Source organism: Pinus tabuliformis, chromosome 4_2, assembly GCF_031772625.1.
Source record: "Pinus tabuliformis cultivar Carrire ecotype Pingquan chromosome 4_2, CPIR1, whole genome shotgun sequence".
Classification (NCBI taxonomy): domain Eukaryota; kingdom Viridiplantae; phylum Streptophyta; class Pinopsida; order Pinales; family Pinaceae; genus Pinus; species Pinus tabuliformis.
This window is the reverse complement of record NC_142304.1, coordinates 245,558,234-245,586,065: the sequence shown is the minus strand read 5'-3', so window position 1 is coordinate 245,586,065 and position 27,832 is coordinate 245,558,234.

Genomic DNA, 27,832 nt, shown 5'->3' with positions numbered 1-27,832 from the left:
TGAGACTCTGCAAATCCAACTTGATGAAAAGGAACAATCTCTTAAAAAATTAGAATATGAAATTGTTGGGCTTCGAAAAGAAATTGAGAAAACGAAGGCTCTCAATCTTAAATTTGTTAAAGGATCTGAAACTCTGGATGAGATCATCAATGTGCAGCGTTCTCCATTAATCAAGACAGGTCTGGGATATAATGGAGAAGCATCTCAAGCATCCACCTCTAAAAGCTATCTTGATGTAGCAAGAAGGAGCGATCAAAGGCCCAATAGAAATCATCAAGTGAATCAGGGACAATTTATCTCAAGAACAAACAAAAAGTATCAAGAAAATCGGAGGCAAGCTACAAACAAAAGCTACGACCAGCCACAGGTAAAATCTTCCTAATTTGCCTCAAGAATGGATGTTGGTAGAAAATACAATCGGTTGGATGACAGATTTGATAATTGCAGAAGTTTCTTCAATGGGCAATGTTTCTCTTGCCATAATTTTGGTCACAAAGCAGCTCAATGTGTTGCCTATAAGACAATCATGACTAGAGAAGCTCAAAAACAAAGAAGTATGTCTGGAATCAAGAAAAGGACCTATAACAATTTTTCCGCCCTAGAAAGTGAAATTGAATGTTCCATTTGTAATAACTTCGGTCATGAAGAATCTGAATGCAGGAGAAGGTTTCGGAAGACAACTCAGAAGGAACAAATCCCGAATGCCAGAACATGGAGAATGAAGGAACCAGAACCAGAAAGATGTGGAATAGCCTTTTACGCAGAAGGACAAGAAAATCTATGGTTTATCGACAGCAGATGTTCGAAGCATATGACAGGTGATAAAGAAAAACTTGAATCATATACTACTCTAGAAAAGGGAAAGAAGGTTTCTTTTGGAAATGATACTCCTGCGGCCATAAAAGGACAAGGCACTGCTCAGTTGAAAGAAAAGGTCAAGGCTGGAAATGTTTTGTACGTTGATGGATTGAAACATAATCTTCTAAGTGTCAGTCAGATGTGCGATCAAGGAACCGAGGTAATATTTAGATCAAATGGATGTCGTGTTCATGATCTTGATACAGGTGAAACAGTGATCAAAGGCAAAAGAACTCCAAACAATCTATACATATTTGAAGAAGGACAACAACAATGCTATATGAGCAAGGATGATGAGCACTGGTTATGGCACCGGAGGTTGGGGCATCTAAGTTTTTCACAAATAAGGAAAGAATGCAAGTATCAGGCAGTTCGTGATCTTCTAGATATCAAAATTCCAGACAACCAAATATGCAAATCATGTCAGTTTGGCAAACAAACCAGGACTAACTTCCCTGAGAAGGAAGGATCAGCCAGCAAACCTCTCGAACTTATTCATATAGATGTATGTGGTCCATTTAGGACAAGGACACCTCGAGGAGAGGAATACCTTATATTATTCATTAACGATTTCTCCAGGCTTGTTTGGTTAGGACTTATGAAGCACAAAGACGAAGCATTTGAAAAATTCAAATCCTTCAAAGCCTTGGTCGAAAATGAATCAGATCACAAAATTAAGTGTCTCAGGTCTGACAGAGGTGGGGAATTTACCTCAAATGAATTTTTCGATTTCTGTGAAGAGCATGGAATAAAAAGGGAATTCTCTACAGCAAGGACTCCTCGGCAAAATGGAGTGGTGGAAAGGATGAACAGAACAGTCCAACAAATGGCTCGTGCCATGCTTGATGAATCTGGAACTCCCGCAACCTTCTAGGGTGAAGCTGCATATGCCGCAGTTGTTATTCTCAACAAAACAAATTTCTGAGTGAACAACACTCAAACTCCTCATGAGCTCTGGTATGGTAAGACTCCTTCAATAAAGCATTTTAAAAATTTTGGAAGCAAATGCTATATTAAGAATACTGATGAACAGCTTGGCAAACTTGAGCCTAGAGCAGATGAAGGCATTCTCCTTGGTTATTCGCCTTATAGTAAAGCATATAAGTGTTACAATAAAAGACTTGGAAGAATTGTTGACAGCATTGATGTAGTGGTTGATGAAAAAGGATACATTCCTAGGCAAGTAAATCATGAAAATATCGAAGAAGATGAAGACTACCCTCAAAGACAGAATGATGAAGAAGAAGAACCTCAAGAAGCACCAGAGGAACAGATAAGGATAGAAGAAAAGACTCCATCCAGGTATGTACAGAAGAATCATCCAGAATCTCAGATTTTGGGACAAAAAGAGGCAGGCGTACAAACTAGAAGAACAACTGCAGAAGCTTCAAGCTATTTGGCATTACTCTCCTCCACTGAACCACAAAATGTAAGAGAGGCATGCAAGGATGAATTTTGGGTCAAGGCAATGGATGAAGAACTTGAACAGATCGAAAAGAACAACACTTGGGAGTTGGTTACTAGACCAAAGGATAAGAATGTCATAGGAACAAAATGGATCTTCAAAAATAAGTTGAATGAAAATGGGGAGGTAATTAGAAATAAGGCAAGACTGGTGTGTAAAGGGTATGCCCAACAAGAAGGAATAGATTTTGAAGAAACATTTGCTCCTGTTGCAAGACTTGAGGCCATCCGAATGTTCCTTGCTCTCTCAAGCTTTCAAAAGTTCAAAGTATTTCAAATGGATGTGAAATCAGCTTTTCTGAATGGAGACTTAGAAGAAGAAGTATACATTGAGCAACCAGATGGTTTCATTCTTGGGAATGATCCAAATCTTGTATGCAGATTAAAAAAGGCTCTCTATGGTCTTAAACAGGCTCCAAGGGCTTGGTACTACCGTTTGGACAAATATCTTCATCAACAAGGTTTTTCAAAAGGATCAGCAGATAGCAATCTTTATATAAAAATTGAAAATGACAAGTTGCTAATACTTGTTGTGTATGTAGATGATATTATCTTTGGCAGCAATGAAGAAGCTATGAGTCAAAACTTTGCCTTGGTAATGGAGAAAGAATTCAAAATGTCCCTACTAGGTGAACTGACATACTTTCTTGGATTGCAAATCCAACAAAAATAAAGACGGTATCTTCTTGTCACAAATCAAGTACCTCAAGCAGATTTTGAAGAAGTATGGCATGGAAGATTCAAAGCCAGTATGTACCCCCATGGTTACAGGATGCAGTCTTAGTGTGAATGATGAATCAGCTGCAGTTCATCAACCAACATACAGATCTATGATTGGAAGTCTTCCTTATTTGACAGGTACCTGACCAGACATCATGCATGCAGTTGGAATAGTTGGAAGATTTCAGGCAAATCCAAAGGAAACTCATCTTCAGGAAGTAAAGAGAATCTTCAAATATCTTCAAGGAACTCAAAACTATGGTTTATGGTATCCTAGAGACACAAATCTCACACTTCATGCTTACACAGATGCAGATTGGGCTGGAAGTGTGGATGACAGGAAAAGCACAAGTGGTGGTGCTTTCTTTATGGGTTCCAGATTAGTATCATGGTTCAGCAAGAAACAGAGTTCAATTGCCTTATCTACAGCTGAAGCAGAATATGTAGCTGCTGCATCTTGTTGCACCCAACTTCTTTGGATGATGCAGACCTTACAGGATTTTCAAATCACTTGTACTCCACCTATCTCCATCTTATGTGATAATACAAGTGCAATCAGCATTTCAAAGAACCCAGTCATGCATTCAAAAACCAAGCACATACCGATCAAGTATCATTTTCTCAGGAAACAAGTGCTTGAACAAAAGGTCAAGTTGGAATATGTTTCTTCTAAGGAACAAGTGGCTGCTATATTTACCAAACCATTGCCCAGGGAGACTTTTGAATACCTCAGGCAAAAGCTGGGGTTGTCGACGCATCATCCTATTATTAATCCTCAGATTGATGCTTGTACGCAAGGTTCGTATGGGGTATACGCATACAAGGCTCACGGGGAGCATATCTAATCCATTGTTGGCATTATAGTATTGCACCATATTTGATCTCAGTAGGAGCAAACAGGGCGGATGGCAGTCCTCGGTAAGTTCTTGATTAAAGGTGTCGAGTTCGATCAGCGGCACGAGCAGAAGGGAAAACAGGGCGGTCTCTGTATTATAAGTAGCCAGTAGCTATGGAGTGGAATGGTTACCCGAAAAATTTGAAGTTGATATCGCTTTCAGCATCCAGTTCATAATAGGGCGGAACAGCTCCTCAGGGGGAGAAATTAGGAGGAGCAAGCTCTCAGGGGGAGAAATAGTCAGGAGATGCAGATATCCACCCTTTGCCCTTGATGTCAAAGGGGGAGAGTGCTTTTTGTGCTTTTTGGTCGGTGTTATTGCCATCAAGTCCAAAGGGGGAGATTGTTGGCATTATGGAATTATGGACATGTGTTGAACTTGATGGCAACCCTCTCACAGACAGACATTTCTCTTGATGGGGACAAGAAGAGCTAAAAGGAGAGAAGAGGGGCCATTTACATATGCTTATTGGAACCTTTGAGCCATTGGGAGCTTATCGGAGCAATAGAGGCTCTTTCTCATATATAAAGAGCTTATCGGAAGTGATCAGGCCTCATATGCATGCATTAGTGTTATCGGGAGATGTTTGGGCGCGTAAAACCCATATATATGCATTATATCCCCTTTTTGGCGGTTACATGAATAATATCATTGCGGCATCGAAGTTTCGGCATATCGCATAACAATTATATATATATATATATATATATATATATATATATATATATATATATATATATATATGTTTCAGCATATCGGCGCATTGGGGTTTCGGCTGTGTAACCCGGAAGCATATCGCAATGGACCCGATGAAGGAATTAAAAGCATTTCATATTAAATCGCATCCGCAGTGTTCGCCCATAAGCCTCCCACTTCAAATAACCGATAGCGATGAAAGGGGCGGACCCGATATATTAATAAAGGTTGGTTAATGGGGCATATCTCATCCGATCCATCGGATCGGACGTCGGGCATGTATTGTTAGTGATGAGAGCAGACCCGATATATTAATAAAGGCTGGTTAATGGGGCATATCGCATCCGATCCATCGGATCGGATGTCGGGCATGTATTGTTAGCGATGAGAGAGGACCCGATATATTATTAGTGTGGATGCATTATGTTAAAAGTCCGCATTTTGGTTTTGGGACCATTTTCATAGTTTTTCCCGCTTAAGCCTATTCTTAAGATATTGGTCAAAAGAGTTGCGCCTCAGGTTTTCGGATCCTCTGGTTTCGTTTCATGGTATTATCAAAAGCATGATTATATAAAGAAAAAGGGGATCCGGTGGCAAAGCATCGATTATGAATTGAAGATCTTAAGGAAACTGTGCAGCCGCAGACACGCAAAAGACAGAAGTCCCTTCGGGTGCAGAGAATCGCTATTCAGGAGGTGATGTGGGAGCGGTGACCCACAACCTTCAGGTGTGCAGCAGTATGTAAATCCTCTGTTTGGGTCTTGATATCAGCCTCTGTTGTCTATATCGGGTGATAACTATCATGTATATGGATCTGGTGCTTGGGTTGGCCCTTGAGTGATTCTGATAGATCTACTGTTTGGGTAATTCTGAAGATTTGTTTGTACTTGATGACCATTTTATCTTCTTGGATCCAGTCTGAAAATTAATGAAACGTGGTCCTTGAACGAAGTAGGGGGTTGTAGCTCCCTTCCAGGAGAAACTGGAGAACGAGAGAGAGTTGTAGCTCTCTGCAGGTTGCAGCCTGCGTACCAGTGAAGGACTGCACCAGTAAAAAATCATTGTAAAAGAAATTCTATTTGAAAGAAGATAGAGACATATTGCAGCAGGTGGTTTTCACCCACATTGGGTTTCCACCTTATATCTGGTGTTCCTTTGTGTGACTATTTGTTTTTACTGTTCTTGATTCATTATTATATGGTTTTGATATACAAGTTAATTATCAATATTAGAAGAATACTTTAAAGCATAAGTCTGGATGGTTTATTGAAAAGAAATTAATAATATTGATTCACCCCCCCCCCTCTCAGTATTATTTCCAACAAGCATAATAAAATAAATTAGTTTGAAACCTTCCAATCATATGCGATAAATGAATATGTTTCAAAACCAACATGTTCAAATAGAGAGGATCCAAATATTATTTAGAAACTTGATTATATCCAATAATAATCAGATCTTCCCATTTGTCTTACATTGAATCATGTTTACATGGGAGCATCAACAATGTAGTTTTCAGTTCAATGGTGCATTTCTATCCTTAAAGATTATTTTTTTATTTAGTTTGTCAGCCATGAGTATCGAACTTCTATAGAAGTTAGCTTGATAACCATATAAAGGACGATTGATCCTTGTAGAAAAAGGGGGGTGGGGGGCGTTGCATTAAGAGAAATAAATTATGTAGTGAGTTTAGATTGGATCACATTCTTGTAACTGGGCTTTCTACAAGGTTGTTGAAGATTTGTTTTGAGGTTCTAAAGGGGTAGTCACACACTATTGTATAGTCAGTCCATGAAGAGATCCAAAAGCTACAAAAGATTATATATAACTTGTAATTGGAGTAATAATAACTAGTTTGTTTCTTTGTTTAAACTATTTTAATTAAACTACAAACTTGTTAATAGTTCTTTCATATTGTTACTATTATCTTGGTTTAATTTTTTTTCTCAGTAGTATTTTAACTATGCGAATTAATATTGATATAATTCTCATTTGTTTCATACTAGTGACGACATTTTTTGAAGCTACCTTGAAAATACTAAGCAAGTTTTGAATCAAGATTGTTAGCAAATCCATGGAGACTAATTTACAATTATTAAATAATTATTTGTTTATCAATTGCATATTTGTCTTGTTTTTATTTTATGTTGAAGAAAATGAACAACGTCTTTTTTTTTATATAAAGCTTACAATGGATTTTCTTTTACATGATTGTATTTAAATATATGCTTGAGAAATTTCAATAACTATTTATTGAAATGATCTTATTCCATATTTTCCTAAATGATCTGTTTTTCATTAAATAATTTTGATAACTTGCAAATCAATCTTAATTCTAGATGCAATCACAGTCCCCTCCCCTTGTTAGATATATTTAGTACTTCGCTAGGACTTAGGTTTCTATTCTCGTTGTCGAGATAAGTTTTCCTTTCCGTTTTCATCTTAAGAAGTAGATTGCATTTTAATCCTTTTGTTCTTTCAAGTCTCCTTTCACAGCACCAAGTTTCACTAAGGCAAGACTGAGGGCTATTTTTAGTCACTTGGAAGGGTATCATCTTTTATAAAAGAAATAACCTACAATTTTTCCATTTCCCTTTAGTTTGTTAATCACAATCATCATTATTCTCGAACAAACTTAAGGTCCTCATTGTGCATATTTTACATATTGGGATAGTATAGGCTAGGTTAACTTAGGCTAGTCATAGGGTAACTAGAGAACCATTAAACCAGTAAGGATTTCCACTTCAATGGAAAGGCATTTATTTTGGGCTCTAACTAGGAAATTCCTCCCATTGTTGAGCCAAGACATTTCCAGGCATTAACATTTTCACATATATCTACATATGCACATACTCTAGAGAGATGGACTTGAAAATTAGGGCATCGAGGGTGACCTCGTCCATGCATTTACATGTATTATAAAATCTTAGGAGGGATTATAATAGGAAAAATAACTAATTTTTGAGCGCAACCATAGTTATGCACACACACACACACACACACACACACATATATCAACAATGAGGTTGTCGTTGTTCTAATCTAGGTCATTGATTTCGCTAGATCATTGTATCCATTAGATGGAGGGAAACATCGGGTAAGAAAAACTAATACTAAAGTGGCCAAGTGTTTAAGGGCCACTTTACATTCCAAGATGGATAAAAGGGCCATCATGAGATAAACATGGATTTTCGTCTTAGACATCAAGGAAATGGGACCTTGGGGGTTTTGTTTGTGCACACAAAGTGTTTTGGATGAGAGATGGAGGCTAATACGGAGGAAAATTCCATCAAGCAATGATAAATGTTTCCATCACAAGCCTTAGAACTGGTCAACCTTTAACATGCCAAATTATTTTATATCGGTAAAACATGTTTTCGTAAGGCCAGATCCCTGGTGGAACCTAGGCCATGTGGATAGCGTGATGTCATCTTGAAGATAGAGTGACATTACCTCATGCTGATGCCATATCAATGGTTTAGTGGGGATGGTTGTTATGTGGAATGTTTCATCTATGGATAAATGCTAATTGCCTAGGTAGGTAGTTATACCTACAACACCATATTTAAAGTGCTTATCATTTTTCTATAGATGATAACTAAGACAAGGGAAATAGAGGACCTACCTGTTCTTTCGATTTCCTTTTGTCTCCTTTGTATGGCTTGTGTCGCTCCTCTTCGAACTTAACTTGCTCAAAAAGTACCTACAAACATAAACAGATGATAGAGAACCAATCAAAGCAAGAGATCTACCAACTATAAGTAAATGGAATCAGATACATTCACACATATAAACATAATATATCAAGATAAGAATATGAAAAAAGGTGTAAAAAACTTTATTAAGTAGAAGAAAGAATTACAACCATGAAGTCCTATCCATTGTCACTCTTCCAGCTTGCATTCCAACCAATATCACATCAATAGCACAACATTTTGACTGCACAACAATACTTTCTTATAATTTCAATCCTCACACCAATAGTATCTCCTTACAAATTCTCAAAGTCCAGCCCCTGATCACTTAGATGAGTTCTCAATTTATAGGAAAATGGACGAGGTTTGGTCATAAATGAGGGTATTGAATGGCCTTCCAAACTTAGAGTTAGTTTCCATGGAGGAATGGATGAGAGGATAGGAGGTTACTTAACTCATTCCCTATCCATTTTCGAGCTCATAGGAGATGATAAGTGTGGGAATCTTCTAGATGTCTCGAAAAGATAAAAATATTCCCAGGACCCTATGTGAATTTTGCTCAATCTTGCCCAATGCAGGTTGAGGTGGGTCTAAGTGCTCTGGAAATCACCCAGACATGGGCCTACCTGCACTAAAGCACACTTACCCTTGTCCAAGGTTGTGCTGGTCCCTCAAGGAGGCATTTATGGAGGGATTCAAACCAAGAAACTCTCAGGGAAGGAGGCATTCAAAGTGGTGACTTGTCTAGGGCATGTAGCAATTGAATTAGGGTTTGATGAGCCCTAATGGTACTGATCTGAATGATGGGAGTGATGTGCCTGAATGGATATATAACAGCTTCCCCCTAAAGCATGAAGTCAAAAATAATAATGTCGAGTTATGCTTTATGATGTGATGAGGAGGTTCCGATGTGGATGATGACCTGCATCAATTACAATACATAATACCATGATGCTTTTCTTTTTTCTCATGAATTGCTCAGGGAAGGCATACCCATGTTGAACATATAAAATTTCATTACAACTAAATAGATAGTCATCTACAGATATAGACCCATGATAGGATGACCATCAATGTAAAGCCATTGTATGGATGATTTGGTACATATCCTCAAATCGCAGCCCAAATGGATGAAATTGGATCCATGGTGTTGTGGGGAAAAATGCCTATGCAGGACGATCCTATCCACCTAAGGTGTGACAGTGCCTTAGCAACAAACAGAGACAGCTATTCTATCATTCTTCCTTTATGAATTGAGAATGAAGAGAGATAGATGGACTAACCGGTGTCTTCCGTTTATCCCTCGATCCAGTTCTCTCTTCTCTTTGGGAGTTCCCAGCTACTTGCCTTCTCACTCGCCCAGCTTCAACAGGTTCCTGCAAGATCACAAGAAGGGAACACTACACAAAGACATAGATTCATATTCATAACTAGTTCAGGATTAGAAATAAACTAAACATACTAATGCAATCATACATCAAAGACACATCAGCATATAGGAGAAACCAAGATAGCTTTACTGATGAATAACAAGGTTCAGGAAGAGATACAACCAAGAAGGCTCCAATCCAGCATCTCCTTCCCAGCAAATGAAATTCCTATCTTCACCTCCCTTCAAAGCATTAAGCACCCAATGATTCCAATCTCAAACCAACAACAATTCTTTGCAATAACAAAATTCCAGCCTCTAGATCTCATAGAGGAGAGATCCATATATAGATGTTTGGAGAGAGGATGAGTAAGCTTGAGATCTGACTAGTGTCCTCTGCCTCTGTCAGTTCTTACTTCCACTTGGAGACTAAGAGTCTCTTACTCATCACTAGTCGAATTCCTTGAGTCAAGTGTCATTGGAGAAGATTCTGGAAGCTTCCAGGGTCTTTCCACCTCGTTGAATGAACTTGCCATTTGTCACTTCCCGCTCAGCGCACACTGGTAGTGCTTCTACCTGCGTTGCAGTGCACCTAGCCAGTGCAATCTCTGCATTTCAGCACAGACAGCTAGTGGAGCCTCTGAATTGATCCTGAATTGACTTGTTTTTGAGCAATTTCTGGTGGAGAACTTCTGTGAATTGCTGTGGTTTGTTAGCCTTGTTCCTCTAGGGGTAGGAACAACATGTTTAGGGACTTTGGATCCCTTGGATTATGGACATTTCATGCTCAATGATGTAAGGCACAAAAATGTCTATAACAGTTGCCCCCTAAAGTATGAGGCCATTTATCGGGTGAAATGCTTTATTAGGAGGATCCGAAGTTCTTTCAATGGTGGGAGGAGACCTGTAATGAGATACAATACAATACATTATTTTTCATACTGCTTTCATGATCTAGCTGAGGCGGGAATTCCCATGCTCAGCTTTATAAATTCATTTTTCTGTACATAGAACAGACAATCGTCTGATGGTAGACTGATAATTTTGATGAAATTATCATCCTTTGTATAGGATGATTATCTGCTGCAATGATGTACATGTCAATGTCTTTATCTTTCCTGAATATATATCGCAGCCCAGATGGATGAAACTAGATCCGAGGTCTTCAAACTCGTTCGATCTTCACTCTAAGTACAAGTCGATCCATGTGAGAAATGTTCTGAAGTCGAACATGGAAAGACATCGCTTGATTACCTATCAATGAGGTAAACCGTTAACAAGCGCGAGAGGAATCACCGATAATGATAATGACCCTCAAGGTACTGCAGTACAATTCACGTGGTGTGAATAAAGGACTTGGCGTTGAACACCACACAAAGTCTTTCAGTCGAAGGTCATTGATGCATACCTGTCGCCGGAAGTGAGAAACTTGCCATTGAGGCATGCAAGCTTCAAAGTACTGAAGGGGTTGTTCGTAGATCAACTTCTTGGATAATGAGCTGATGTCGACAAGAAGTGATCCGTCAAAGGAGGGCCTTAATGTATCCCACATCAGTGACACGGAACGGAGCAAATGATTTTGATGGAGGTGAAAACAATCTGATGACATATGATTCAGGGTGGCAGTCATGAAAGGATGAAGGATAATGTATGGCAGTGGATGGGACACGGTTGACTTCTCTGAACGACTTCTCTTGAACATATGGCGACACTTATGCGATGGATTGGTAGCATTACCCCAAATATGGATGGTATGGCGAGACCATGGTGATGTGACCGGTGAATGAAACAACCCAACCCGACTGTGGTACGGAGGAAAAGTGTCATGTTCAAGAGCGACTTGCTACCATCAAAATTTTCTTGAATTTCTCCCAATTTTTCCCCAGTCATTGTTGACCAATACCTCTTTATTTTTGTCAAGCTTGAGGAGGATAACATATGCTTGTTCTATAACTTGCCCTTCGGGCAAGCCCATCGCTATGTTTTAACTAGCCTAGCGATAGTGAAACTCGTTCTCGTCTAAAGACAAGTTTGTCGCTATTTAATGCTTTTAACGAGTCTAACGACAAAGAGAACTCGGTCCTTTTCATTTTTAGAGAGTCTGAAAAGGTACGTAAAGTCAACTCCGAAAGTCATTTTTCGTCATCTAATCCCTTAAGTCCAAAAAAGTATAAAACAATACAGAAGGGATGAGTTTTCGATAGTTTTAACGAGCCGAATAAAACAAGCGCTCGATCTTTTTGTGCAATAATCCCTCAGGTCCAAAAAGATTAAAATCTAGAGGAGGGATAGCACTTCCGGACGCTTTAACGAGCTGGAAGGCCAAAACTCGGCAATCTTTTCATATTTTACGAGTCAGATGAAAAGAGATTAAAGAAGACTTGTCTTTTGAGGAACGAGTGATAAAACGGGTTAGCAGCTGATTCCAGGTACGGGTTGGAATTTTCCAATCACGGTAGTGTCACAAGGATGGCTTAGTGAAATCACTCTTCGCAACTGTTCCTCAAAATGGGTAAACAATCATATGGAGGTGAATGATCGGCCAATGGAAAGGTGGAGGTGACGGTGCAAACACGACCAAGGCTTTAATGGCTGATGATATTACATTCACTGTGGTTATTTACTGGAATAGTTCATTTTTTAACGAGCTTAAACGCGGAAAAACACTGCTCAAACTTATGTTTATTTTTTAACGAGCATGAACTATGCGCTAAAACTGCTCGGATCTTGCGTTTATTTTTTAACGAGCATGAACTGTGTGCTAAAACTACTCGATTAACCTAGTCATATGATAAGAATGTCTCATTGAAGAGGTTATTTTTTATGGAGCTTAGATCTTACAAAGCTTTGCTCTGGATCCTTTCGTTATGCAAGTTCGGAAACGACTAATCCTACGAGTTTAAAGGGTTAGACCTACAGGTTTAAAGGGAGGACCTAAAAATTTAAAAAATAAATAGCCGCCCCTTGCTTGCACTCCAAAAGGTTTGCATGCCCCCAAGCATAAAGTACGATTTCAAGGTTACCCCTTCTTAGTCCAATAAAACATTTGTTTTACAGGGAGAGGCCTACCTCTTTCAGGTTACCCAAAGATTGTCTCGTTAATCTTTCAAACAAAACACTTCTTCGGCGATGTCTACCGAAATAGACAAAGGTGAGAGACTTCGTCTGTCAACTCACATAACTTTGACAAAAGAATCTTATTCTAGAATAACCCCTTTCCAGCAAGGGCGGGCTACAGACTAGTCATATTCTCCCGCGGAAACCTACCCTATACCCAAGGTTTTCTTGCCGAAGCAGACCAGGACGCATGCCCCCTGGGTTCCAGTCATATCCTTCCGAATCACTCACGCTCATCGGGAGGACGGACCGTGGGTTGAGACATTTCTTGCGTGAAGAGACCATTTAGGGATGGTATATGACTATTTGCGATGCGTGATCCGGGAAATGAAAGCTAGTCCACGAGCTTGACCACTCTTCCTCCATGCAGAAAACACATTACTCTAAAGAGTGAGGAGACGATGGCTCCCATGCAATATATATAGTCTCGTCCAAGGAGTAGGTTATAATCCAAGGGTCCTTGAACGACCATCACGTTCATTTGAATGGTCTTCCCTTTCAATGTGATAGGCACATTGGGGAGGATCCCTAAAGGTCGACTGGTTCCTTTATCAAAGCCTGTCAGATTTCTCATTTCAGGATAAAGCGCGTGCAAACCAAGCGCTTTCCAAGCAATAGAGGAAAGGATACCCACAGATGCCCCCTCATCAATGATGGTGCTAGCCATTACCATCCTGTATATTTGAACGATAATTCTGAATGGTATGCTTGCTGGCAACCGGGATCTGCCTAGTTGGTTCCAGTCGAAGGAGACAACTAAGTTGCTTGGTGGTGGGACCAAATATACGGCCGGGTATGACTCTGACGAAGTTCCTTCCTGCGATAAAGGAATGGGAAAATTGCCCCCTTGTTCGTCGGAGTCTGTGTTGATGAAGAGAATTTGGACGGTGTCGTCTTTATTCTCCTCTGTGATGGTATCATTCGAAGATAGAGCCTCTGAAGGCAAAACCGGGTCAACTTCCGCCTCAACCTTTTGACTTTTGTCAGGCATGGATTCAGACCGTTCATCTTCAATGATAGGTGCTTCGGCTGACCACCTGAGCGGGCCAGCCGGGTTTTCAACTCGTGAAGGACTTGGAAGGAGTTTTTGATATCCAGGAGGAAGTTGCGCTCGTAAAATTGGGCGATCTTCCAAAACTCTTTTAGCCTTGTCTAAGAAGGGACAATGGTGGATGGCATGGTCGCCTTCGCACAGTTTGCAGGGAAATCTAGTTTTCCCTCTCTGTCTTGTGGCTTCACTTTCACTAGTTGACGGTGTGCTGTCAACATGGCTATCAGAGGTTGATGCCACCGAATTGTGCAAATGGGGAGACCAGTCCCTTAGTATCCGAGGGATGCAGGGACAATCTCTATGTAAGTGGTCTCCCTTGCATATGACACATGGCGATTTAGGCCTAGTCAGTGCAGTGTGTGGATTTTCATTAGACGCCATTTGCTTGCCCCCAGTCGCTTTTGGCTCCTTCTTCTTCTTTTCTTTCTTCTTTTTCTCCTTCTTCTCTTTAGGAGCTTGGCTTTTGGCTTGGCCAGCTCCATCATGCGAAGAGGAAGGAGGAGAGGAAGAATTATAGGAAGTGGAAGGTTGGTGGGCAGCTCTGGACTGGTCTACCTGCTGATTCGATTGTTCAGGAGTAGTGGTGTTTTGAACAACATTAGTTGAGAAGAGATAGACAGGCAAGCCTATTGTCAGTCCTAGAAGAGACAATGTGGCCATATGGGGCGCTCCAACATCTCCCCAAGAGGAGAAGGGACTAGGATTTCCACAAAGGGGAATTCCTTGGTTGGAGGGCTCCATTTTCTCAACTAAAAGATCAACGCGGGAATAAGGGTGATTTATTATTCCATTTAAAATAAATTTTAATGACGCTTTAGACACAACTTGCTTTTTCAATTTTAAAGAGTCGAGAAAAAGCTGAAGATGACTCTAGTCTCCTTCGATGTTTTAACGAGCCCGAAGTGACAAATGCTCGGATGGACTTTTTCCATTATAGAGTCTGAAAAAGGCCAAAAGGAACTGCTCTGGAGATCTAGGTAGAGGGTGTGCCAAACTTTTCGCAAAACCGCAGAATACTTTTTAAGGTACGGGCGATCAATCTTCCTGAATGCTGTGTTCAGTGCATTGCGATCAGTAGGGCACCCGACACGGCTTCCTAAGGATAAAGGTTTTATGCCTATAGGGGTCTCCCAATATATACTCGACGGTACGTGGGAGCAGAATCCGTACTGGCGCTATTGTCCCTCAGGAGGAATCACCCACCATCAGCGAGATCGACAGTCACCAGGCTTTACGACGCCGGAACACGTCTCTAGCCTAGACCTCTATGTTGTGCGTTATGTTACAAAGCGTTATTAAGTTCATTCAGTTTATTTTATGTTGATATTTCTTAGAAGTTTGCCTTTTGAGGTTCACCACGAGATGTATAGACAACTTCCTAAATGCAATCTAAAAGATGATAAGCAAATTTTATCTCTTTTTCAACAATGAAAATCCTAGCTACAAAGGGAAAAGAAAGACACCATCTTTTCTCAGAGAGCAATCATCACACTCTAAATGCACTTTTCCTAAATCAAGGATGCAAACTATCAAGATGCAAATGCACAATGCAAGTGTACAACTTTGAATTTTCTTTTAAATGACAAATACAAACAAGTTTACTTTTTCGAAATCAGAAAGGGTAGAAGAGAATACAACACTTTACGACTTTCAAAATGAACACTTGTTTCGACACTTAAAAGAGACAAACTCAAACCAAAAGCAAAAGTAAATGTATAATCAACTGTAAACAGCCAATGAAATATCTCCTAAGATCACAATCAACAGATCTGAATCAAGGGCTACAGGATGACTATTTCACTCTTGCAATGGAAAACTGTAAATGATGCCACAAACACATAAAGACACTCACAGTCTTTTTGTACAAAAGGAGGTGGAATTTATGTAGAGAAAAGGAGTTATCAGACAGGTACCTATGCTGGTTACAGGCTGCAAAAATCAGAGATCAAAACAAGGCAAAACAGAGCAGAGAACCCCAGCTGCACAAGGCCTAACTGGATCAACGCACCCCTAACACAGAGGTTTTGACATTCAGCGCAGGTAACCTTCATGGGACCTGCGTTGAAATGCAGAACCTCTTCACAGAGTCTATGCTGAAGGAGAAACGAGAGTTCCTCACTGGGTTCTGGGTCATAGTTTGCTGATTAATCTACGGTTTCAGGCCAAATAAAAGCAACAAGCAAGGTACAATCAAAGGGATGCTTTGAAGAAGGACTAAGATCTATCACAAAGGATCATCAAATCATTTGTGAGTCCATTGTTCAGATCATAGACAAATCCAGTGATTGGATCAAAGCAGCAGCTATCTACTTTGCATCTGAGAATAGCAGATGCAGTTCGATTGTTGCAGTTGAGTCTATGAAACAAACAATGATAGAAACAAAAATAAAATGACTAAACAGATCTCCCCAGCGGAGTCGCCAATTTGTTGTGGGGAAAAATGCCTATGCAGGACGATCCTATCCACCTAAGGTGTGACAGTGCCTTAGCAACAAACAGAGACAGCTATTCTAGCATTCTTCCTTTATGAATTGAGAATGAAGAGAGATAGATGGACTAACCGGTGTCTTCCGTTTGTCCCTCGATCCAGTTCTCTCTTCTCTTTGGGACTTTCCTACATGTAAATTCATAGACAAATCCAGTGATTGGATCAAAGCAGCAGCTATCTACTTTGCATCTGAGAATAGCAGATGCAGTTCGATTGTTGCAGTTGAGTCTATGAAACAAACAATGATAGAAACAAAAATAAAATGACTAAACAGATCTCCCCAGCGGAGTCGCCAATTTGTTGTGGGGAAAAATGCCTATGCAGGACGATCCTATCCACCTAAGGTGTGACAGTGCCTTAGCAACAAACAGAGACAGCTATTCTAGCATTCTTCCTTTATGAATTGAGAATGAAGAGAGATAGATGGACTAACCGGTGTCTTCCATTTGTCCCTCGATCCAGTTCTCTCTTCTCTTTGGGACTTCCCAGCTACTTGCCTTCTCACTCGCCCAGCTTCAACAGGTTCCTGCAAGATCACAAGAAGGGAACACTACACAAAGACATAGATTCATATTCATAACTAGTTCAGGATTAGAAATAAACTAAACATACTAATGCAATCATACATCAAAGACACATCAGCATATAGGAGAAACCAAGATAGCTTTATTGATGAATAACAAGGTTCAGGAAGAGATACAACCAAGAAGGCTCCAATCCAGCATCTCCTTCCCAGCAAATGAAATTCCTATCTTCACCTCCCTTCAAAGCATTAAGCACCCAATGATTCCAATCTCAAACCAACAGCAATTCTTTGCAATAACAAAATTCCAGCCTCTAGATCTCATGGAGGAGAGATCCATATATAGATGTTTGGAGAGAGGATGAGTCAGCTTGAGATCTGACTAGTGTCCTCTCCCTCTGTCAGTTCTTACTTCCACTTGGAGACTAAGAGTCTCTTACTCATCACTAGTCGAATTCCTTGAGGCAAGTGTCATTGGAGAAGATTCTGGAAGCTTCCAGGGTCTTTCCACCTCGTTGAATGAACTTGCCATTTGTCACTTCCCGCTCAGCGCACCCTGGTAGTGCTTCTACCTGCGTTGCAGTGCACCTAGCCAGTGCAATCTCTGCATTTCAGCGCAGACAGCTAGTGGAGCCTCTGAATTGATCCTGAATTGACTTGTTTTTGAGCAATTTCTGGTGGAGAACTTCTGTGAATTGCTGTGGTTTGTTAGCCTTGTTCCTCTAGGGGTAGGAACAACATGTTTAGGGACTTTGGATCCCTTGGATTATGGACATTTCATGCTCAATGCTGTAAGGCACAAAAATGTCTATAACACATGGTCTTCTATCTCATTCAATCGTTCGCTCAAGTACGATTCCAACCATGTGAATATGTGATCTGAAGTTGAACATGGGAAGACATCATCTGATTACCAACCAATGTTGTAAGTCGTTAATAGATGCGAGAGAAATCGCTGATAATGATAATGATCATCAAGGTACTACAATACATTTTGGATGGTGTGAATGGATGTTTTGATGTCGAACACCATACAAAGTCTTTCAGTCAAAGGCTAGTGATGTCAACCTATTGTAAGAAGTAAGAAACTTGCCATTGATGTATGCAAGTCTCAAGGTACTGAAGGGGTATTTCTATGTCAACTTCTTGGATAATGTGCTGATGTCGACAAGAAGTGACTCATCGCAGGAGGGCCTTCATGTATCCCACATCAATGGCATGAAAAGGGTGTAGTGATTTTAGAGATGGAATTTGACTAACGATACAAGGTCCAGGAAGGGCGGTCATGAGAATGAAGGTTTACGAGTATTTCAAATGATGAATTTCAAACTGAGTGACTTCTCTTGAACATGTTGGTGACATTGAATGGATTGGCAGCATTGACCCAAAACAAAAGTAATGGATGGTATGATAGACCAAGGTATGATGACCATCAAGTAGATAACCCAACCCAGATAGTTACAATGATGAAGTGAAACTGTCATGTTCAAGAGCGACCTATTGCCATAAAGTGGTTTACCCCTTTCCCATTTTCCCTAGTCATTGTTGACTAGTACCTCTTTATTTTTATCAAGCTTGTGGAGGATAACATATGCTTCTTGTATAATTCCACCCTTCGGGTGAATCCATCGCTATATGATGTTTTAACGAGTCTAGTGAAGGTGAAACTCGGTCTTGTCATGGTGGACAAGTTTGTCACTATTTGATGTTTTAACGAGTCTAACAACAATGATAACTCGGTCCTTTTCATGTTTAGAGAGTTTGAAAAGGGACAAAAAGAAAACTCCACAAGTTGTTTTTCATATATTTGTCTCTCAAGTCTGCAAAAGCATAAAACAATACAAGAGAGAACCTATTGACCATGTTCGATCAACGTATTTATTTTTTGTAAATAATGTATCTCAATCCGGAAAAGGGTTAAAGTTATACTGGGTAGATGTTATTTCCAATTCCTTAACGAGCTCAAAAGCACAAGCACTTAGCAATATTTTCATAATTTGATAGTCTGAAAAGAGCTTAAAGAGGACTCCACTTAGAGGAACGAGTGGTGTCTAGGATAGCAATTGGTTCTAGTGATGTTGGAACTTCTCAAAACATGTTGATCTATGTGAAGAGGCTAACTAATAAGACCACTCATTTCAACTAGTCCTAAAGAAGGGTAATACAACCAAGTGAAAGCGTTTGATCGGCCAAGTAGATAGTGATGATGGAAGGGGAGAAACCAAGGCTCATCTAATGGAAACGGATGATAGAATGGCATTCATGAGGGTTAAAATGGATATGGGTTCATTTTTACACAAGCTTGAACCATAGGGAACTATGCTTGGATTCGGCTTCATGTTTACACAAACTTGAACCATAAAAATATGTTTGGATTCAATCTCATGTTTACACAAGCTTGAAACAGAAAAAATATGCTTCGATTTGGTTTACATGCCCCCAGCATGATGACTCGATTCTAGGTGCATGCCCCCCAAGCTTCATTACATTCACCTAAGTCAACTATTCTTGGCTATCAAGTGGTTGGAATGAATTTTCATTTACGAGATCAAGTGAAAGACTCGATTGGGATTTTATGAGATCTAATAAAATACTCGAGTTGGAAATTTTCTCCAAGGGACCTTGTTTCATTTTTTAATGAGCTTGACACAAGACAAGGAACTCTGCTTAGATTCCTTGTTTCATTTTTAATGAGGTTGACACAAGACAAGGAACTATGCTCGTATCATTTGTTTCATTTTTTAATGAGGTTGACACAAGACAAGGAACTATCCTCATATTCCTTGTTTCATTTTTTAACGAGGTTGACACAAGAAAATGAACTATCCTCATTTTCCTTGTTTCATTTTTTAACGAGCTTGACACAAGACAAGGAACTATTCTCATACCCTTTGTTTCACTTTTTAACGAGGTTGACACAAGACCAGGAACTATCCTCACATTCCTTGATCACAACCCATAAGAAGTCATGACTTCAAAGAGGTTCTAATCAGATGCGAGAACAACACTTTGGAAGGGATTCGTAGCAAGGAATTCATTAGAGAGATCTGCTTCTAATGAATCCAGTACATAATGTACAACATCACAGAATTGATGGTCAGTTGATGTAGGCATGGAATGGGTTGCACATAATTGACCCATGGCGGGGAAGATACCATTAGGATAAAAGGACCATTTAGGGCATATGGTTGATTGGAAGCCATATTTGGACCAGGAAATGAAAGTTGGTCAATGCTAACAATTGTCTCTTCATGCAGGAAACACATCACTCAAAAGAGTGTTGAAATAATAACTCCCATGTAATAAACATAGTCGCGCCCCAGAAGTAAATTGTAATCTAAAGGGCCTGGGACTACCATCACATTGAGATAAACAATTTTTCCTCCTAAAGTAATAGGCAACTGAGGATGGTTCCCTAATGGTTTACTGGTTCCTCTATTAAAATCCAACAGATTCTTGGTAATAGGCACAAGCAGTGGTGAATCGAGCGCTTGCCAAGAAGTGGAGGAAAGGATACTCACAAATGCACCTTCATCTATAATAGTGCCATATAAATCATATTACAAACTTGTACTAAGATCTCGAAAGGAACATAAGAAGGAAGAAGGCATCTTGCGAGTCGATTCCAATCAAAGGAATTGAACAAACTACTTGGAGGGGGTACTGTAGAAATGAGAGAATTATCCCCTTGAGTTACAAGAATGGGAGGATTTTCCTCCTGTCCTAATGTAATAGGACAGTTGCCTCCAAGCGCATTGGCATTTGAAGAAACGAAAAGAACCTAAGTGGTATCATGCTCACTCTCTATGGGAAAGGTATGATTAACTGAAGGTGAATTCAGTTCAACTGTTTCCTTGACCTGTGATTGCTTAGGTATAGACTCATGGGATTTACATTCAAAGAGAGCGGGTTTGACCGTCGGTTGATTTGGGTCAGTCACTTTATCAACTAGTGAAGGATTAAGGGAGAGTCTCCTGTAACCAGATCGAAGTCACTGCGGAGAAGCAGGATAGTTATCCAACACTTTTTTGGCTTCATCCATATAGGGACAAAGGTGAATGGTATGATTCCCTTCACATAACCTACAGGAAAATTTAACTTTACCCTTCTTTCCATGAACTTTTCTACCACTAGTTGATGGTTTGTCACCAGCATGATCTCCAGAAGTGGATGACACAGGGTGAGGTGAATGAGAAGACCATTCTTCTAAGATCATAGGAATACCAGAACAATTTCGAGAAAGATGGTCTCCCACACAAAGTTTTCATGGATATCAAACTTTGTGAGGTTGATCGGATGGTTTCTCATTAGAAGTTGCATCCGAAGCAATGGCTGCATGGTTGTCCCCTGTTGAATTTGCTTCTTCGTCTTCTTCTTCTTAGCCACCTAGTTACTAGTACCAATACTTTCACCAGGAGAAGAGGAAGAAGGGGAGGAAGAAACAACCGAGGAAGAAGTCAAAGTGTCAACTTTAATATCAACTACAGGTTGATTTTTTACAGTTGTAGGAGTATTATATTATGGGGCCAAGGAGGTTGAAAACAACCATACTGTCAAGCCAATGGTAAGTCATGGAAGGGACAATGTAGCCATATAAGGAGCACCAATATTTCTGAAAGGAGGAAAAGGACTAGGATTCCCATCGACAGGAATTCCTTGATCAGTGGACTCTGGAGTTGTTGCCATATGTTTCAACCTAATATCAAATAAGGAGCAACGTGGAGGATGTTATCTGCATTCAATTAACTTATTTTAATCAAAATAACAAAACAAAAGAGGGATAATCTAGGAAAAAGGATTACCAATTAACTGTGAACTGCAAAATACCTCCTCGCGAATTGATAAGTATGGGCATGCAATCTCCCCGAATGCTGTGTTCGGTGTATCACAGTGTACAAGGCGTCTGACTCAGTTACCTAAGGATATAACAACCTAATGTAGTCCCCACATATATACCCGAAAGTACGTGGAGGCCCAATCAGTGTTAGCGTTGTCTAATGCAAAACCGCACATTGAGAACATTCCTTTATAATTTACGTACTGTAACACCGCCTTATATAGCCAAAGCTACATGGACGAGCTACGATATACTTACATATGTGGAATGAGGTATCACACTCGAAAGGAATTGAAGACAAGTTAGTGACAACTGTTATGTTTAAGGACGCTGGAACATGTCTCTAGCCTAGAACCTCTAAATCTTATGAATTAAGTTAGAATGCTCCATTAGGTTAATTGAGATAACTTTTAAGTTGATCTTCTTAAGAATTTTACTTTCAAGGTTCACCGTGTGATGTATGCTTGCAATTCCTAGAACGCAACTAACATGAGAAACATTCTTTCATTCAATTAACAATGAAAACCGTATCTAGTAAGGGATAGAGCAATCAGATCTTTGAAAAAGAGCAAAGAGCACACCTAATGCAATTTCCCTAACTATTCCTATCAAGCATTCACAAACTAAAATATTCACAATGAAAGTTTTTCTTTTCAATTCCATTAATGTCTAAATGAACAAAAGGAAACTAATTCACATACAATCAATAAATGTTTTTTCATTAACGAAGACTTTACGACACTTTTCAAAAGAAATGAAGACTTTTACGACACATTATTTTGAACAAATATTAATTAACTATAAACTAACTTTGACAATGAATTGTTAGTGATAAAGAAATAATTTAAGAAACACTAAACAATCAAGGGAAGAGTAGGGCTGGCAAAGGAAACACAAATTGATTTTAGAGACATAAGCAACATTGACCTTTCAGCAGGCAGAGATAGAAGGAAACTTGGAAAAAAAATCAACTCAAAGGAGGGATTTTTGTCCTAAGGAGGATGAGCACAACCTTGAATGGGAGATAGTGCATTTTAGAGAACTATCCTCAAGCCAAGGGTGCTCTACAGTGTTGTCTCTAGACCAAACCTGCGCTTGTGCCAAAGAAGCCATCCTAGGGGCTTACAAGCACAATTTTCACCAAAAACACTTCAAAAAGGCTAAAAGAAGATCAATGGAAGCAAGTAAGGTCTACTAGAGTGTACTAGGATAAAGGTAAACTATTGGAATGATGATCATTCCCCAATATGGTCGCCAATTTGTTATGTGGAATTTTTCATCTACGAATAAATACTAATTCCCTAGGTACGTAATTATACCTAGAACAACAGATTTAAAATGCTTATCATTTTTATATAGATTATAAATAATACAAGGGAAACAAAGGACCTACTTGTTCTTTCACTTTCCTTTTTTATCCTTTGTATGGCTCCCAAAGCTCCTCTTCGAACTTGACTCGCTCAAAAATTACATGCAATCATAAACAAAATATAGAGAACCAATCAAAGCAAGAGATGTATCAGCTATAAGTAAATGGAATCACATACATTCACACATATAAACATCATATATCAAGATAAGCATATCAAAAGAAGGTGTAAACAACTTTATTAAGTAGAAGGAAGATTTACAACCATGAAGCCTGATCCATTGTCACTCTTCCAGCTTTGGTTCCAGCCAACATCACATCAATAGCACAGAACTCCGGCAGCATAAAAATACATTCTTATAATGTCAATCCTCACACCAATAGTATCTCCTTACAAATTCTCAAAGTCCAGCCCTTGATCACTTAGATGAGTGCTCAATTTATGGGAAAATGGGGGAGGTTTGGTCATAAATGAGGGTATTGAATGGCCTTCCAAAGTTAGAGTTAGTTTCCATGAAGGAAGGGGTGAGAGGATAGGAGCTTACTTAACTCATTCCCTATCCATTTTAGATCTCATAGGAGATGATAAGTGTGGGAATGTTCTAGATGGCTCCAGAAGATAATAATATTCCCAGAACCCTATGTGAATTTTGCTCAATCTTGCGTAGCGTAGGTCAAAGTGGCTCTAAGTTCTCTAGAAAGCACCTTGACATGGGCCTTCCTACACTGAAGCACACTTAGCCTTGTCCAAGGCTGTGTTGGTCCCTCAAGTAGGCTTTCTAGAGGGATTCAGGCTAAGAAACTCTCAGGGAAGGAGGCATTTCTAAAGGGATGCTGGCCAAGAAACTCTCAGGGAAGGAGGCATTCAAATTGGTGACTTCTCTAGGGCATGTAGCAACTGAATTAGGGTTTGATTAGCCCTAATAGTACTGATCTGAATGATGGGAGTGATGTGCCCAAATGGATCCGTAATAATGGCAAAAAAAAAGGATCTAGATTATGTGTCAATATAGAGATGGCCTTCCCTTTAGTTGGCGCTAAACTAGTTACCAAGATGATATCAAATCAGGCATTTCCAGGGCATGCACGAGGAAATATTCCAAAGAATTTCACGTCTTGATACATGAAAGGATTCATGCTATTAACCAATGACTAAGTTGGTGTCTCGAGATCTTGGGAATTTTGGAAGACGAGGCATAGTGGGTTGCTTGAAAAGTGTCGATACTAAGAGACATCACACCTACATCATCTTAGGGCCTTCGGCTCTCATTTGGTGGTGCAATGTGAAAATTAAAAATTGTTGAGAAGAAAAATAAAATTATAAAAAGGAAATGAGGATTCAAAATCTAGAGAGGGCTTCTATTGGGGGCAACATTGCGATGACATAGCATACGCCACATTGGAATGCCAAGGGTGGTAGTGCGCTAATGTGGACCCACTCAGGTGTTGACATGGTAATGACATGGGATGAAATTTCGACACCGTGTGGGGACCACATGTGTACCATATGGTAGAGCCTGATGATGTGGCAAGAGGTGATAAGGAAAATATTTAAATGGCCATGTATTTTGATTTGGGAGTCAAATTGAGGAAAATTTATATCACTAGAAAGATCTCCATATTACAAACATAATGGTGATATTTAATTTTATTTTGAGGAACTTGAAAAATGACAAATTTTATGACCCCATTTCCATGACAAGATTATGGAGGTTAAGTCAGTGATAATAATGCCTTTTGCCCTGAGTATGGGATATGGGGTGGATGGGTGTATGTTACACGTAACTTGGGAAAAGAGGGTTGCAATTTTTTATGTTGGTCAGGAAAGTCAACATTCAGTGAGAAGGGAAGGTGTCGAGGGAAGACAAAAGCATTGAAGGGATTCCCTTTTGCAAATGTAACTATCTAAGAAAGCTTCTATGAAATTCATGGAGGTCCTAGGTTTGGTGGGTAAATGGATTTCTTCTATTGAGTACCTATGAAGAAGAGTTACCGTAACATGTATCAATTTTCTTCAGGAAACTATGTAGTATAGCTAGGGGGGATAATATGGGGTACAAAGGGATGTACCCAATGTAATAATGAGATGCAAGGATAATAAATAAATGGGCCATAGTTAATAAATAGAGACATCAACTTGCATAATGTAAGGGGCCACAAGTAGTTAGGAAATAATTTGATAAACCCATAGTATTGGATATATGGTATTGAGAGACCCATGATTATTACCCATGGTATTGTATGTATGAATCCTATATAGAGGCTAGATACTATCCATTAAGGGATGTAAATTATGGTTTTTTATTGACAGGCATTAGCTTATGGAGTGATATCCTTGCTTAAGGAGTAGTTGTATGACGTTGTCCTATCTCAAGGGTTTTGACATTAATAAATAAGCATTTTCATTTTATATTCTTGGATCGATCTTGATATTTCTTGGGAATTTTCATATATTTGTAGGTTATATATATTATAAGTAGTATCAGAGGACCTTATCGGGTACAGTGGGGAATGGTTTTTGCATTTTTACAGGATTTTTTTGGGCAATGAGTTTGCAGATCATAGCAGTTTTTGCATTAGGTATATGGCTTGTGGAGTGTTATCCTTCCTTAAGGAGTGATTGTATGGTGTTGCCATACCTTAAGGGTTTTATAAAGATATCAATAAAGAAGCATTTTTTCTCTAGAAATCTATTGTATTGGCTCTTGGGTTTATTTTATCAAAAAAATTATTATATTTTCAGGTCTGATCTATTACAAGTGGAATCAGACCACTTTCTTGGGAAGAGTGGGGATATTTTTTTTGCATTTTTGTAGGAATTTTTTGGGCAAAGAGTTTGTAGATCGGATATGAAATTTTTGGTACAAAATTATAGAAACAAAATAGCATATTTGGATTCCTTGTCAAAATAAACTCAATTTCAAGAAAAAAAATTAATTGAATTAGAGTTTGGATGAGAGAGATATCGCTGATTTAAAATGAGTTCTTTTGCAGAAATGTTTCTAACGACAATTCGTGGACGAACAATTTATAGCATCTTTTGTAGTTTTGTAGGGAATTTTGGAAAAATAATTGTAGATATGAGATTCTCTTGAAAAATCACCAACATTTAAAAAAAAATTGGTCGAATCGGAGTTCGGATAAGGAAGATACCTCTGATTTAAAATCAACTTTTTTATTTCATAAATTATTGTGACAGCGGGATAGTTGCACTATAGATCTGAGTTTCTTGACTGCCTAGATTGGGATTCCAATCATATGGGAAGATGTGGAATGACCGTTCCAATTCAAAAAAACACGTTATAATAAGGCTTCTGAGCCATATTGACCGAGTTGTGGCCATTTTAAATTTTCCTCTTAAAGTAGCTATTTTTTTTTTCCAAACCCTCATTCTACATCATTTCTTCTACTGAGATGATTTTTACAGGATGTGATAATGGCCCTACTATTGAAGAATTCCTAAAAATATTAAATCAATATGGTTGACACTTTGGAAAAATATAGCACAACTTTATTTTTAAGATGAAGGGACCATATGGTGGGACTCACTTGACAACAAGAAGTTGGCAAACCTTCCTAATGAAGAATTCAAAATTGTCCTTTTAGACAAATGCTCTCATGCTAGAAGACAAGATTATGAGAAACATAAAGGGTTATTTTATGTTCTTATCCCCTTATTATAGGTTCATGGATGTATTCAAAAGGAGTAGATCGTTGTGTCTATCAATCCTAGTTGCAAGTATAATTTTATCAATGATAATGTGGTAAAAAATTTACAAGTCTTAGCAAAACATATTGCAAAATCACAGGTTGACAATGAGCATGTTCAAATTTATAAATATTTGAATCTTTCTATGGATAAGTATGTGTTGCATTATAATTTTTATACTTTAGATTTGGACAATGTGGATGTTGTTTTGGGATCATTAGGGGATTTTTGAGGTCTAAAATGGACCTCCTAATGAAATTATAAAATAAAAGTCGAAATAATAAAATAATATTAGATTACATCATCAAATTTTAGAGGGAAAAATAAACTATATTTTCAACTTATCTCCCTACGAGTTTACTCAAATTTAGAGTGGAAACACTTGATGGATAAAGAATTTGATTCCTCATCTAATGAGTACCATGTTGCACACTTTCGATGGACCCCACTACACAAAAAATGAGAAATACATGAAAAAACGTTATTGCAATCAAGTTTTTTCATGTATTTCTCATTTTTCATGTAGTAGGCTCCCTCGAAAGTATGCAACATGGGTACTCCTTGGATGAGGAATTAAAGTTTTCATATAGTGAGTACTCCTTGAAATCTGCGTAAAACCTTAGGGAGATAAGTTTAAAATATGAGTTTAAACATTAGATTTGTTATTTTATTATTTTTACTTTTTTACTCCAAAAATTGTGAATCATCCCCCATGGTTGACATCATCATGTTGAATCCTATTGGTTCTTATAAAGTTTATTTTGGTTGTGCATTTTTCTTAAGATGCCCATTTTAGACCCCAAAATTCCCCTAACGACCCTTGGATTGAGTCCATTGGTACTGTCAATATTAATGTGGAGAAGAAATTATTAAAGCTCTCATATAAAACGAAAAAATTACATTGCAGGATATTTCCATCAGTAAATAGGTAGAGTCCAAAAAGGCCAAAGTAGAAAACATTGGAGGTACTGATATATCAGATGAGGAGTCTATGGTGGAAGTAATAATGGAAGACAAGCAACAACCACAGGCACCATAAT